At 37.4% G+C, this 16,519-nt stretch overlaps 1 protein-coding gene across 3 annotated transcripts in view; it reads left to right on the top strand.

Moving 5' to 3' along the window:
• LOC134675171 (protein phosphatase PP2A 55 kDa regulatory subunit) overlaps nucleotides 1-16,519 on the top strand; it is a 228,153-nt gene that overhangs the window by 25,009 nt on the left and 186,625 nt on the right. The window lies entirely within an intron of this gene.

Genomic DNA, 16,519 nt, shown 5'->3' on the forward strand with positions numbered 1-16,519 from the left:
TCCGGTATCCGGCCTATCCAGCCATGATATTAATATCCTGCCGGATACCGGATAGTGACCTACTATCCGGTCGGATACCGGATAGTAAAATTACTTGATTTCGGAATAAACTAATTGGATTTAAGAAACAGTCTTGATCATAATCGTACTTGTTTATTATTTTAAAACAATTTAAACAATCCGCTGACTTGCACGGCACACATTTCGAACCTAGAAATGTGTCCGCGCGAACGTTCACTACGAAACAGATCAAATTTGCAGAATGCGCACCTGTAAAACCAAGTTGTAGGTATAGTTCCGCTGGCCGAATATTCGGCGGCCGGATACCGGATATTCGGCCGATAGTCAGGCCGAATATCCGGTATCCGGCCAAACAACTATCCGTTTCATCTCTATTTGCGACCATTAACAGAGGCGAAAATGTCACAGCTGTTACCAGTGCTAGCAAATTGGTGGTAGATGGGAATACCTCAACAATGTATTACGCACTGCCGTATTCGAACTTCAAGATATTCACAAGAGACGACACGCACTAGATCCATTCTAGATACGTTATAGTTTAGATATCAACTAATAGTTCTCATTTGCAGCGCAATTCGGGCAACCAATGTCACTTTTACGTTAGATAGAGTAAGATATCCATTAGATGTGAATTGGATCTCTAAGTCATATCCTGTAGAAATCGTTCAAGAGTATCTCCAGAATCGCGCAAATGTCAAGTTTGATAGGTTAGATCTTAAACATATCGTTATCGTATCTTGGTGATGTCTAAAAGATATCTAATAGATGTCTATTTCAAAATCCGAATCGGGCCCTAAGTGACCTTCGCTAAGACACGTCGCGTTATCTTCGCACGTGCTAAGTACGGGTTTAGCAAGTTTCGCACTTGTAGGTACTAATTGACGTTTTACTAGTTCCATTTTATGAGTTTTATGACATTGAAGGTGTTGGCGTCGACTTCTGCGAATACCTTGCACTGCAAAGCGTACGAACCAGTCCATTCTAGAAGAGCTACGCATAAACCGCCGGCTGTCGACCATATGTCAAGACCGCATCCTTGTATATTTTGGCCACCTCTCACGACGTTCTCCTGATAGCCTAGAAATGACGACTATGACGGGCAAAGTTGAGGGCCAGAGGACTCGCGGCAGACCACCCGCTAGATGGAGCGCACAAGTCACTACACCGCTGCATCTACATCTGCAGGAAGCCGTACATATGGCGGGTGACAGAAGCCTATGGAAGAGACTGGTCAGCAACATTAGGATATGATGTCACGATCCTCAGCATTGAGGGAACGACTGATGATGATGACATTGAAGATCGGGCACGTGATAAAAGATAACTCAGTGGAGAAAATGCACAGCTTCTTTCTTATTTCTTTACCTAATGTATTGTAATATTATGATGTCTCATTTATGAATTCCTTATTTTTTGCATAGTACCTAGAGTTACACCAAGAAAAGTCTGCAGCGATTTTGATAGCCCACGCAGTGCAAGTGTTATTTAAACATTATAATTTCATAGAAGGTAGACGTTTAAAATAACACTTGCTCTGCGTGGGCTATCAAAATCTCTGCAGACTTTTCTTGGTCTAACTCTATAGATACAAATTACTAATAATTATAACTTAAGTTTACAATATTGTAAACTTTGGTCATAAATCGGAAAAACTACAAGAAGTAGGTAAGTAGGTTTAATTTTACATTTTAGGAGAATGACGTTACTGCTTAGTATTTCATAATATAGCCACAGATTATATAATATATAGCCCTCCAAAGATATCGTTTTTAAATATCGAAAAAGATAAGATGTGATAGGATAATACAAATTTATTGCCAAAAGAAACTGAATTGAACTGTCAGTCAACATCTCTGTTACGAAAACATTATTAACCTTAGTTTAATCGATCTTACCAGAATTTCATGAATATACAATTACATCCCAAACACGATTAGAATTTTGAATTTAATTTCAACCGAAAAGCAAATAATTACATAAATCTCGTAGCTTACTGACTTCAAAGGCTTAACAAGTTATTAGTTTTGTGTTTATTATACATATTCATAGTAATGAAATTATTTTCTTTTGTTTGCTGACATGAAATGTTTGCTGTTTGCTGACATGTTTGCTGACTCGTGAGAACATGAAAACTTGAAAATGTTTATTTAAGTATGTTGTGAATTTGAATTTGAACACATATGGACTATAAACACTTTAATACCAATTAGTACTTTAATACGAAAGTAGACCTAGCTCGTAACATATACATACATTTTCACCATCATATCTCGTGGCTCGGTCGTCTAACACACAATTGACACAGTTGATGATTATGATGATGACACAGTTAGACAGTGACCTTTTTAAGTATTTGTTGGCTGTGTTAAAATGACTATAAATTATAATACCAAGAAAACCAAGACCAAGAAAAGTCTGCAGCGGATTTGGTAGCCCAGGCAGTGCAAGCGTTATTTTAAACGTCAAACTTCTATGAAATTATGTCGTATAATAAATAACATTTGCACTGCGTGGCCTATCAAATCCGCTGCACACTGATCTTAGTCCGACTCTATTTATAAAAGCACTTCCTTCTATAACGAACAAAATCGTCAGGATTAAAAATAACTGCAGTCCGGAAAATCATTGAACTGATAACAGTTTACAACGTAAACAAATGTAGTTGGCACTCACATTGGTAGTATTGGCAACGAATGCAAAGTAATGCATCACTAGGTTTATAGACCTAGCTGCCTATAATAGGCATAATACCTAGGTATTATGTGTGAATTGGCAAAGTAATAGGTATTTTTGTATTAATTGACCATACTAGAGTTAAGGTGACAGTCCATTTCCAACCACAGCTGCATTACTGTTCATTTTACTATTGAAATTGACAATAACAGCGACGCGCTCAGTACTAGTACTAGTACTAGTACTACTTAGTGCAGCTGCGGTCAGAAATGGAATGTTACCATTAAGCCACGAATAGTCTGCGGCTATATTGATCAAATCCGCTGCAGACTTTTCTTGGTCTGACTCTATTATAATTCAGTCGGAATAATACCAATGACGCAAATTCAACAACCGTTGCGTTGCTATAGAACTACTGTCGTATTCGAACTTCGAGATATTCACAAAAGACGACACTTTCTATATCCATTCTAGATACGTTATAGTTTAGATATCAACTAGTTCTCTTTTGCAGTGCAATTCGGCTAATGTCACTTTTACGTTAGATAGAGTAAGATATCTATTAGATGTGAATTAGATCTCTAAGTCATATCCTGTGGAAATCGTTCAAGAGTATCTCCAGAATCGCGCAATTAAATGTCAAATTTGACAGGTTAGATCTTAAACATATCGTTATTGTATCTTGGTGATGTCTAATAGATATCTATTTCATAATTCGAATCGAGCCCCTATTGGAGCTAAAGTGCGTGCAGTAAGTTAGGTATTACTTACTTATTTTTTTATTTTTTATTTAATTAATATCTTACAGCTATGCTTATGCAATTCGTAGTTGCCTGCTATATTTCTATATATATTTGCGCACTTTCACGATTTTTTGTGATACAAAGAAGTTTAATATTTTTATTGTAGAGTAAGACCATGAAAGGTCTACAATGATTTTGATAGCATACGCAGTGCAAGTGTTATTTATACGTCATATTTTCGTAGATATTTGACGCTTAAAATAACACATGCACTGCGCACGCTATCAAAATCGTTGCAGACTTTTCTTGGTCTAACTCTACCTACTCTATGTTTATTTATTTCGTACGCCCTGTAACTCAAAACCGCAAGATTTTTAAATGACTTTAGAAAGTACGGTTGATTTAAAAAAGTCACACCCGCTCTCAAAAATCCGCTCCCATACGATTAAAATTCACTATCAGTATAGTGTCATTATTTTGACATTTCTTCAAAAATATTAAAAATGTTTAATGATAATGAAGTTATTCATTATCGTCCATCATTCTTTCTGTCATTTCTGATTCCATCATTCTAACCAATTCACTGTCAGTATAATGTCATTTCTAGTATCATTACTTTGACATAACTCCAATACTGACGGAAATTATTAAAATAAACTTCATTACTTGCCGTCATTCCTTCATGACACTCCCTACACTATCACTAAAAACGTCATTCCGTCAAAGTAATGTCAGTATCCATGATAGTGTCGGGGCCGTAATACGATTATAATTACTTACGTTCTCATTTAAAAACAAAACGCTTAAATTCATAAAACTTGGCATGACCATTTATGTAATATATGTAGATAAGTATATCTATCTGGTATAGGTACTAGTTTTTGTTGCTAAAAATTGTTATAAAGAAAATAAGGCGAATAGAAGTTGTGTATGTAAAATACAACGCTCTGGCCCCTGTTTCACCAACGTGACAGGTGCGACGAATTGTAAAATCACTGTTGCTGACGTCACAGGCATCCATGAACTATGGTTACCGCTTACCATCGGGCGGGCCGTATTCCCGTTTGCCACCATCATTGTATTATTAAAAAAAACTTTATGATATCGGAAAAAAACAGAGATTTCTCTTGCTAAGTTTATGACAATTGTCACAAGAAACACTACAACTGTCACGAAATTCCGACATATAACTCATTACCTGTCAAGAATTACCTACAATTCTTCTAAATCTTTGACAATTGTCAGAAACTTCGCAGGAGAAATATCTGTTTTTTTCCGATATAATAAAGTTTTTTTAAATAATACAATGAAGGTGGCAAACAGGAATACGGCCCGCCCGATGGTAAGTGGTAATCATAGCCCATGGATGCCTGTGACGTCAGCAATAGTGATTTTAAAATTCGTCGCACCTGTCACCGATGTGAAATTGGGGCCTGGTCGGTCAATGGACTGTAAAATCAATAAATAACCGTACTTTCACAGTTACTCATTTTGTATATGTAATATGGATCATACATTATGGATACCATCTCATAATCATAACACGACACGTAAAAACAGGCCAAGTGACAAAAGGTGCAGCTATCAAATGGTATTGAAATGCTGCACCTTGGTGGAAATGGTACAGATGTGCAAAGGTCGCGGATAGTTTCCAAAAAGTTGGAAAACTCGGAAATTTCAGGAAAATTTCACAGGAAACAAAAGAAAGTAAAGATACATCCTTTTTGGACAGGAAAAATTTGGAGTCCTATACAAAAATATAAGAATTTTCCAAATTCTTTCCATGTGGAAATTTTGGTAACTTTCCAACGGCATATCAGTACTGCAGAGTTTAGCCTTACAAGCATAACAACTATAGACAGTTACACCATACACTTGGTGTCTTTGTCATCAAATGAATGTCATCAAATCATTGTAGACTTTTCTTGGTCCATGTTGTTCACCAAATTACGAATATACGATGTTTCACTTCGGTATTTGCTGCTCATTGTATGTTTTCTGTTTATATATATATTGTAACCTTGATATATTCCATACTTCAATATCTTGTATCAAATACTGTGCTTTGTTATTATAGCGTGTACTGTGTAACGTATCATATATTCAGTTTCTATTTGCGAGTTCCTATAATTGGCTCTGTAATGCTATCTAAAAAGTCTAATGTATCATTTGTAGCTGTTGGAATTCCTTGTATAAATAAATAAAATAAATAAAATAACAAATAAAAAATCGGGAATAATCACGATTATTTAGCAGTGGCGCTAGTGTGCATGTTGATGGACTCTTAAAATTTAGACGTTTTGTTAAACAGTCATTCCACTAAACGGTCTACTTTGCTGGGGTCGTGACGCAAGATTATACCGTTGAAGTTGAATTTAAAGCCAAGTTATCAAACGTTATCACGCCAAATATCGGCTTTTCAACTTTATCAGAAGTGTCACGTAGGTACCCCACACATTATCGAATTCCGCTAAAAAATATTGATTAGCAAACTCATGACTTGGCTGACACACTGCAGTGCCACGAAACTGAATCTTTGTAGGCACAACATCGCGTCATGCCATTCTATGATATCATACCATTGTGATTGTTTTGGCTTCTGTGGCTTCAGACTCATTGTTCTTACGCTGTATGACAGCACATAAGTAACTGCAATGTTCAACAGAGCGCGACTGACCTAATTTATTGACAGTTTATATTGATACTTTCATCACAGAGTAAATTATAGTACTTGGTACAGAAGACACTCTCTAACAAAACGCGTCTGTTACGATCAGGACAGATTTGGCCGCTAGGTGGTGACAGGTTTATGGCTAGCCACCAAAATTGGTCTGGAATGGATGTGCCTATTACCTACTTATAGCTACCTGTAGCAAAGCGACGAAATCGCGGAGTGAGCCACGCCTGCTTTCATGCATGAATAGTGACAAAAACTTGCCGTGGACAGGCGTGGCTCACTCCGCGATTTCGTGGCTTTGCTACATATAGCTAAAAGTACATCAGTTCGACCCCAATTTTGGGGTTTGCCATAAGCCGCGCGTGGCGCTGTCGCCACCTAGCGGCCATATTTGTGCTGATCGTGACAGACGCGTTTTGTTAGAGTCTTCTGTACCTAGTACTAATATTTATTCTGTGCCGTGGAACGTCACATATCTTTACTATTTCATATCTAGTGAATCTCTAATTCATTTCCCGAATCACGTCGATTGTCTTTATTAGAATATAATTAATAATTAATTTAAAATTATTAATTTATTAATCAGTAATCCCAAAAACAAATAAAGGTAGCTATCTAATTTGATTTCTTCCTTCGTTTGACTTTATGGAAGTGAGAGATACTTAGTTATATTTGAACATTTCAGTAGCAATAACGAGAAAATGTATTTCTCTTATCATTTTCACCAAGAAAATTCCGATTTACTGTGCAAAGAGAAGTTTCATAATTTATGTGACAGCGGGAGCGAGGTCATTGTATGTGTATGACTCTACGTCCCGGTTTTAGGTCAGTACAACGCCTCAAATGCCTCAAAGGCCTATTTTAGGTTTAAGCTAGTTATTAATTTATGTAGTTTAGTATTTGTACAGTACTGTAATACGTCCGTATAATCAAAAATTCAAAATTCAAAATATATTTATTTCAGGAATTAATATTACAAGAGAGGCAGTACAGTGATTCCCCACTCTACTGCCGTATTCGAACTTCAAGATATTCACAAGAGACGACACGTACTAGATCCATTCTAATAGATACGTTATAGTTTAGATATCAACTTAACTAGTTCTCTTTTGCAGCGCAATTCGGGCAACCAATGTCACTTTTACGTTAGATAGCGTAAGATATCATTTGATATTTGCCAGTCGCTTTTCGGTGAAGGAAAACATCGTGAGGAAACCGGACTAATCCCAATAAGGCCTAGTTTCCCCTCTGGGTTGGAAGGTCAGATGGCAGTCGCTTTCGTAAAAACTAGTGCCTACGTCAAATCATGGGATTAGTTGTCAAGCGGACCCCAGGCTCCCATGAGCCATGGCAAAATGCCGGGATAACGCCAGGAAGAAGAGAAGAGCGTAAGATATCTATTAGATATGAATTGGATCTCTAAGTCATATCCTGTGGAAATCATTCAAGAGTATCTCCAGAATCGCGCAAATGTCAAATTTGACAGGTTAGATCTTAAACATATCGTTATCCTATCTTGGTGATGTCTAAAAGATATCTAATAGATGTCTATTTCACAATCCGAATCGGGCCCCTAGGCTCAGGACCCCTATTCGACAAGCGACGTTTGACGTATCGTGTTGATCTCCCGTTGATGTGGGAAAAATCATAAGTTCTCGAATACGTACAATGTCAAAATTTGACATTAACAATCCACAGTTAGGGAGACAAGCAAACCAAACCGAACCACCCTTTGTTTAGAGTTGAGTTTTGGCTGTACCAAATGATATTATCCACCGTTGATGGAATCAACACTCAGTATGCAATAAAATCAACTGTTGATTTGACGTGGATGCGAAATCTGACAGTTGTACATGTCGAATTTGGCCCCAGCCTGTGATGTGGGGATCTTTACGGCTACCACCAGTTTTGACATTGACAGATACGCTCGCGTTTACGTAAATTACTTTTTACACATCTCGCTTGCACTAATAAGCGAGTACGAGCGAGATGCATAGAAAGTAAGTTACTTAGACCACTTAGACGCGAGCGTATCTGTCAATGTCAACACTGGTGGTAGTTGTTCTGGTGACCGAAGAGCTGGCGGCTTCCCCGCACAACGTATCAGCATTGCGATACAACGAGGAAAAGCCGCCAGCATCCTTGGTATGCCTCAAAGGCGTATTTTAGATTTATCCTAGTTATAACTTTAGTTTAGTATTTTTACCATCACGCTCCGCAATTGTTGCGCCATTTAGGGCCCTAGCTAAATTGGTTGTTTAATACTTACGTACTCCTCTGGTGCAGCGACCCAAAGTGTGTCTTGGCCTCCAACACGATTGCTCGCCACTGATCCCGGTCCTGTGCCGTTTCTCGCCAGTTCTCAACCCGGAGCTCGCGCAGATCAGCGTCCACCACATCCACCCATCGATACCTAGGTCGGCCGACCGGGCGGCGTCCTATCAGTTTTCCCTCAAACGCTCTTTTCACCGCCCGATCACCTCCCATTCGCTCAAGATGGCCGAGCCACCGAAGCCTTTGCGCCTTTGTCACACCAATTCTCCAACTGCCATCGGGTTTCGCGTTGGGCCGAGGATTTTGCGGAGAATCTTCCTTTCGGTCACCAACAGCTTACTTTCCTCCTTCAGAGTTAGTGTCCAGTACGGCTACCACCACCTTTGACATTGATAGATACGCTCGTTCTTCAATACTTACACTATAGAATTGTTATGCCATTTAGCAAGAACCCTAAATGGCATAACAATCCCGTGTGGTAACTGTACAGTCCTGTATATAATACCTCTAGAACGACTCAATTGCAATGTCGCTTCATATAACAACATGGATGCGTCTTTTCCTTTTTATTCATCAGTGAAAGTGGCATGAAACTTATTCACTCGTACGTCTGAACACGTTTCTTTCATTTGACCCAGTTTTAGGGTTGTTTGTAAAAGGGAAAAGTTTAGGAACGCCTGAGCGGCTATCGCGAAAACCGAAATTCGCAAATTGCGGGGATCTTTCTCTTTTACTCCAATGAAGGCGTAATTAGAGTGACAGAGAAAAATCCCCGCAATTTGCGAACTTCGATTTTCGCGGTTATAACCCTGGTTTCTGCACGTGACATGTTGGGGACTAATTGTGGGTAAAGGCTCCTCTTCACGTTGGGCCAACGCCAACGAGGGACGCATTTATGCGTTAGAGGGAGCAAGTGATATTTGTTTTTGTATTTATTTATTGTATACATGTACAGTACAATGATGCATAAAAATACATGGTGTTAATTATATATCTTAGGAATAGTACATGCTACCCTGTGAGGGCATTACAATGACTTATTTCTATACTTATGTTATATTTTGTAACATCTTATATGTAGTACTAAAGATTAATGAATAATGGTATTATACAGTTTAATTACATATATTTAAATTTATTCTCATTAATTATAATAGTATTTGTCACATCTAATTAAGTGTCTAGTCAATTTAAATCTTTGTCATTAAGGAAATCGTCTATACTATAGTAGCATTTTTTTATCAGTAGGTCTACAAGCTTTTTCTTGAATACGCTATCTCTAATCTCGGTCGTTATACTGTTATATTGCTATCTCATTCTACCGTATGGCTGCGTTCCTCGTTGGCGTTGGCGTTGACAACGTGAAGAGGAGCCTTAAGAAATTAATGGTTTGTGTTATTGACCGAGCGCGAGGGTCTCCGTTTCAGCTTGAAGTTCCTAGTGGAACAAAACTTAGAACTCTCAGAAACCCGATATTGCCGATATAAGCTCGTTCCCACTTCAGCCAATGACATAATCGGTAGAGACCGAGGCCGTGGTGTCGTGACGCTAACAATCTTTTTAAGGGCCTAAAAAAAACTATTTGAAACCACGGGTAACCCTAGGGCTGCTCATTCCTAGGCCAAAGAATAGGCATAGCTATTCAGCGTGGGAATGTAGCCAGCCTTATGGGCACCCTTCCCCAGGGGACAGATCTGGGGACCTAAGATAGGTGGGTAAGTTTTATTTATTTATTTTATTAGTTTTATTTTATTTAGTTTATACTTAATTTTAATAATAGTTTATAAGTTTTGTTATTGAATAAATCTTTCAGTGACATACATAATGCACTTCAATTCCTTGGTAAACAAAGGTTCTCAAACTGTAGCGAAACCTTTTTAGTCGATGTGAGGTATTTGAGAGTAGATAACTCCTAGTGAGTATTATATTCTTTGGTAGATAATATGTTTGAAAGCACATGAATCTAACTTTCTACAATATACAAAAAATAATTATTTACAATACTTAAAATAACTCAAATAATAGCTAGGCTATTTTTAATAATATTTAATAGCTTCAATTTCTTAACTTATTATAACTACTAAACTATTTTGTTAAGTCTGACAATATGCTGATATAATATATGAATATGTTGGTCATACTTAACAACTTTTACTAAATATGTATAACTAAGTATGTATGTAGTTAAATCAGAGTTCTAACGATCACCAGCTTCGCAGGCATTTTTAGTGAGGAAAGTAATTTTTCACCTCTACAGCTCGAACAAGGGTACTTTGCTTCTTAAAAACAGTGAGCAAAATGCGATTTTGCTCACTGAGTCATTTTGTCTCACTCAGTGAGCAAAATCGCATTTTATACTCAAATGTCATTTCAACATGCGGGGTCTAATACAAGTTCGATATACTTAGGTTCTATTATCTCTGTCCCTCTAGGTATGTTCTCACTGCTTAGGGTGAAAAATGTTGTGTACTACACGAGATCAAAGTTATTTACATCTTGTGCGCTTTTGAATCCCTTACTACGCTCAAGATTCTAAATTAGATTCACTCGCTACGCTCGTGAATCTATTATCTTTCGCTTGCACGGGACTCAAAATAAGCACTCGAAGAAATATCAAACTTTGATCTCTTGTTGTACAAATAACTATAATAACACCCATTATATTTATATATCCCGGCATTGCCATAGCTTTACTGACTCAATCGAGAATGACTCCCAGTAGGTAAGTGTAAAGTTGTATCCAGACGAGACAATTTTTCGCCAATCTGATGAAATTCTCCGACCGAACAGGGCCGTGCGGGCGCAAATAACAATTTGATTCCCCGATCACATCAGCAGGTGCGGACACAAAAATGCCAATTTTCATAGTAGAATGCAAATTGGTGATTTAATTTGTGTACGTGTGGACGCTAGATGAGATTGACCAATTATTTTCCTGAACAAATCGACTGATTTCGTCAGTCCCGTCTGGATACCCCTTAAGGTGTGTTATAATGTGATTGGTGTGCGTTGTGCAAAAAAAAATCTCTGGCAAAAACAACACGTCTCTACAAGACTCGGGTCACCACGTCTCTACAAGATTCAGCAAATAGGCCACAAGGGCACTTTTACACATCAACATGGAATTTACATATTTACATACGCAAAAAACCGGGCAAGTGCGAGTCGGACTCGCGCACGAAGGGTTCCGTACCATAAAGCAAAAAAAAAAACGGAAAAAAAATGCAAAAAGAAAACGGTCACCCATCCAAGTACTAACCACGCCCGACGTTGCTTAACTTTGGTCAAAAATCACGTTTGCTGTATGGGAGTCCCACTTAAATCTTTATTTTATTCTGTTTTTAGTATTTGTTGTTATAGCGGCAACAGAAATACATCATCTGTGAAAATTTCAACTGTCAGACAGACGGACAACAGACGGACAGACGGACGGACGGACAGCGAAGTCTTAGTAATAGGGTCCCGTTTTACCCTTTGGGTACGGAACCCTAAAAAAAACATAAGTATCACAAATTATAAAGTACCTACGTCTCTACAAGACTGGGGCCTCTAACATCACAAACATCAATATTTTTTCAGCAAAAGCCCACAAGGGCACTTTTACACGTCAACATGTATTTACATACGCCAAAAACATATAAAAAATTATAAAGTACAATAAACCGCAAATATCAATTCTAACTAAAGTATCTAGACACGCGGCAGCGTGTCAAGCCAAGTTCAAGCAAAGGAACTGGCTAGCCAGCGCCGAGTGTAATATTACACGAACCACTTGGTGCCACTTTTGACCCTTCTATAACTCAAAACATCTTTGACGTAAACACATAAAACTACGTGTGTTTAATTATATCCATAAGGATATCTAGAAGCCCAAATTTCATGAAGCTAGCTCAAACGGTTATAAAGGTATGAAGGTCAAAAAGTCGTAAATTTTAAGACTGACTTATGACTTATAGTACCTAAACCTAACCTACTTCCAGATGACCTAGAAGGATGAAATTTGGAATCCAGCTTGGTTATTGTGTGTAACCGTAGGAAAAAATCTAAAAATAAAATAAAGTTAAAAAATAGGGGGGGGTCCCCATACAAAAAAAACACTTTTTATTGGGACTGACATATAAGTACCTAAACCTAACCTACTTCCAGATGACCTAGAAGGATGAAATTTGGAATCCAGCTCGGTTATTGTGTGTAACCGTAGGAAAAAATCTAAAAATAAAATAAAGTTTAAAAATAGGGGGGGTCCCCATACAAAAAAAACATTTTTTATTGGGACTGACATATAAGTACCTAAACCTAACACTTCCAGATGACCTAGAAGGATGAAATTTGGAATCCAGCTCGGTTATTGTGTGTAAGCGTAGGAAAAAATCTAAAAATAAAAAAAAAGTTAAAAAATAGGGGGGGTCCCCATACAAAAAAATATTTTTTTATTGTAGCGTTGGAACCGTTACAAGCAGATATTTGAAACTACCCCAATATATGTATTATTATATTTGCTATATTAAAATTAAGTCAAAAAATAAGTGGTGTCCCCAACTCCCCATACAAAAAACTTGTAATACGCTCTAAACAACCGGCCAACGGTGTGTCGTCGGCGGCGCGCGGCACCACATAATTATACAAAGAACAGAAGTAAAAACCAGGTTTTATCAGAATTACAATATATATAAAATGATTGATATAATGAAAACTGGCCAAGTCAAATCTAACCTACTTTAAGATCTCACATTTTTTTAAATAACAGCAATTGTTATAGGTATCCAATAAAGCAAAGAAATAGAGTTTAATACTTGTTTATAATGTTATTTTGTTCCTATAAATACATATTTGGATTTTGCATAGAACTTGGCAGTGGCACTCATTTAGATCTCCATTCTTTTTGCGGCGAGCCCCACAGCCAAGCATAATTTTTGTATTGAACTTGGCTCTCCTTTTTTACATTTATGTTTTTGGTGGGATTAAAATTACTTAGGAGACGTATAAAGTCTCCAAATGTAGAATTAAAAAAACTATAGGTATTAAAAACTAAAATCTAAAATTAATTAGATTTTTGTTTGTGTATGTTCATGTTAAAAGGACTCGAGATATGACTTAATCATAAGAATCTGAAAAACTGAGTCGAGTCTTACTGCAAACTAGTCACTACCACAGAATAAAATAATAGTACTAGGTACAGAAGACTCACTCTCTAACAAAACGCGTCTGTTACGATCTATCAGGACAGATATGGCCTGTGTGTGGCGACTAAAAGGCTTGCTACACGGTCGCCGACAAGCCCCCAGACCGCGTGGCCTTGGCCGCAACCGGACCGTGTAGACAGTAGTTACCAACAAAATTTGACCAAAACTGACCAAGGACAGACCAAGGTCAGACGGTTAGAAGGCTTGTCGGCGACCGTGTAGCAAGCCTATTATGGCAAACCCCAAAATTGGGGTCGAACGGATGTACTTTTAGCTACCTGTAGCAAAGCGACGAAATCGCGGAATGAGCCACGCCTGAGGGCCTACCGCGAACCACGTTCGACGTGTTGCCACCCTGTCACACTTACGTACGAAGTTACAAGTGCAACAGAGAGGCAATATGTCGAACGTGGTTCGCGGTAGGCCCTCTGTCACTAACGAAGCACGCAGAGTAAAAAGATTGAGAACAGCTGACGCCACTTCCACAAAACTCACGTACGCCTCCGTGCTATGATCACCATAATAAACTCTACTACCCACTAATAAGGTCGCAGTTCGCTCGATTATATACGACCTCGACAAGTCGTAAACATATTTATAAGGAGTTCCGGTACTAGGAGCAAAGTCGAGCTTCCTATAGTAAATTACTAAATTACTTAGTATGGGAATTTCCCATAAAAGTGACCTTTTGAACTCTGTTTATAATTACGGGTACTTAACACGTTCATTGCGGTAGGGGGTCGAAAGACCCTATACAAAGTATGGTTAATTACGAGTTATACTAATTGCCGCAGCGAAGGTGTTGTGTCGTACAACTACCCCTTTAAACATTGAGGTATATATATGTAAGTATGTACCTACATATAAGTTAATGCCTTTAAAGTGACATTATACCACCAAAAACATAAATGTAAAAAAGGAGAGCCAAGTTCAATACAAAAATTATGCTTGGCTGTGGGGCTCGCCGCTAAAAGAATGGAGATCTAAATAAGTGCCACTGCCAAGTTCTATGCAAAATCCAAATATGTATTTATAGGAACAAAATAACATTATAAACAAGTATTAAACTTTATTTCTTTGCTTTATTGGATACCTATAACAATTGCTGTTATTTAAAAAAATGTGAGATCTTAAAGTAGGTTAGATTTGACTTGGCCAGTTTTCATTATATCAATCATTTTATATATATTGTAATTCTGATAAAACCTGGCCAAGCCAAATCTAACCTACTTTAAGATCTCACATTTTTTTAAATAACAGCAATTGTTATAGGTATCCAATAAAGCAAAGAAATAGAGTTTAATACTTGTTTATAATGTTATTTTGTTCCTATAAATACATATTTGGATTTTGCATAGAACTTGGCAGTGGCACTTATTTAGATCTCCATTCTTTTAGCGGCGAGCCCCACAGCCAAGCATAATTTTTGTATTGAACTTGGCTCTCCTTTTTTACATTTATGTTTTTGGTGGGATATCAATACTTTTTGTAAAGAAAACTAGGCAGGTATTGAGATTTAATGTTTTTTCTTGTGTTTCCGCTGTATGGTTTTTACTTCTGTTCTTTGTATAATTATGTGGTACCGCGCGCCGCCGACGACACACCGTTGGCCGGTTGTTTAGGGCGTATTAAACGTTTTTTGTATGGGGACACCACTTATTTTTTGACTAAACTTTATTTTAATATAGCAAATATAATAATACATATATTGGGGTAGTTTCAAATATCTGCTTGTAACTGTTCCAACGCTACAATAAAAAAATATTTTTTTGTATGGGGACCCCCCCTATTTTTTAACTTTTTTTTAATTTTAGATTTTTTCCTACGGTTACACACAATAACCAAGCTGGATTCCAAATTTCATCCTTCTAGGTCATCTGGAAGTAGGTTAGGTTTAGGTACTATAAGTCATAAGTCAGTCTTAAAATTTACGACTTTTTGACCTTCATACCTTTATAACCGTTTGAGCTAGCTTCATGAAATTTGGGCTTCTAGATATCCTTATGGATATAATTAAACACACGTAGTTTTATGTGTTTACGTCAAAGATGTTTTGAGTTATAGAAGGGTCAAAAGTGGCACCAAGTGGTTCGTGTAATATTACACTCGGCGCTGGCTAGCCAGTTCCTTTGCTTGAACTTGGCTTGACACGCTGCCGCGTGTCTAGATGGAACTAGCTATAACCAGGCTATAACTCTGTAAACAAACCGCCATATTGAAATTATCTCTGACGTATGAATTATTTACTAGTGACTTTTGTTTAAGTACATATGTGACGTTATCTATGAAAAGGGACCTTATTGTCGATGGCGCTTGCGCCATTATTAACGATGCTCCGATATAAACACAATGCCGCGCGACGCTGTGCGGCGTAAGCACCATCGACAATAAGGTCCTTTTCATAGATAATGTCCCATATATAGTTAGCAAGTTCCATAGAATGACACTTTACAAAGATTTACGAGTAATTTTGATTATATTATCATATGTTCGTACAGATGTAGTGCCTACCCAATTTTATTATTTTCACGGAAACGTAATATGAACGCAACGTGTCTTGGTAGTCTCGGTACAAAAAGTACTGAGGTTGACTGAAGTAGCATGACAAATACGAACGTTTCCGAGAAAATACGATGGAAAACTATTATGCAAATATGCAATATATACATATGTATCGTATTATAATACCAGAAAAAATGGCAGGCTTTAAATCAATGGTTATAGAAAATTGAAATTAATTTGTTTTATTTTTAAATCGAACGAATTAAAACTAAAGCAACTCTGTTCCTTTTTGAATTAGTACATCTAGTATGTATGGGATGCTAGAAGTTAAGGGCAAAAAGTTTTTACATAAATCATTTATTTTCCAAAAAATAAAATATATTCAATTCAAGCATTTTACCTGTTAATTTAGGTTGTTTAAGGAAGTTTTAGTTATCAACCTTTGC

Source organism: Cydia fagiglandana, chromosome 21, assembly GCF_963556715.1.
Source record: "Cydia fagiglandana chromosome 21, ilCydFagi1.1, whole genome shotgun sequence".
NCBI classification, from domain to species: domain Eukaryota; kingdom Metazoa; phylum Arthropoda; class Insecta; order Lepidoptera; family Tortricidae; genus Cydia; species Cydia fagiglandana.